Genomic DNA, 220 nt, shown 5'->3' on the forward strand with positions numbered 1-220 from the left:
CTCCTAACAATATGTCTGAAGTATGAGAGATGAAGTTGGCCATCCTGGCCTCCAAGGAGCACTCTGGCTGCACTTCTTGCAAAACAGATCTATTGGTTCTTTTGGCAGCCCGTGGTATTTTCAATATTCCCCTCCAACACCATAACTCAAATGCATATATTCTTCTAGGGTCTTCCTTATTCACTGTCCAGCTTTTGCATGCATATGAGGTTATTGAAAA

This window comes from Chrysochloris asiatica, unplaced genomic scaffold, assembly GCF_000296735.1.
Source record: "Chrysochloris asiatica unplaced genomic scaffold, ChrAsi1.0 scaffold00057, whole genome shotgun sequence".
NCBI classification, from domain to species: Eukaryota; Metazoa; Chordata; class Mammalia; order Afrosoricida; family Chrysochloridae; genus Chrysochloris; species Chrysochloris asiatica.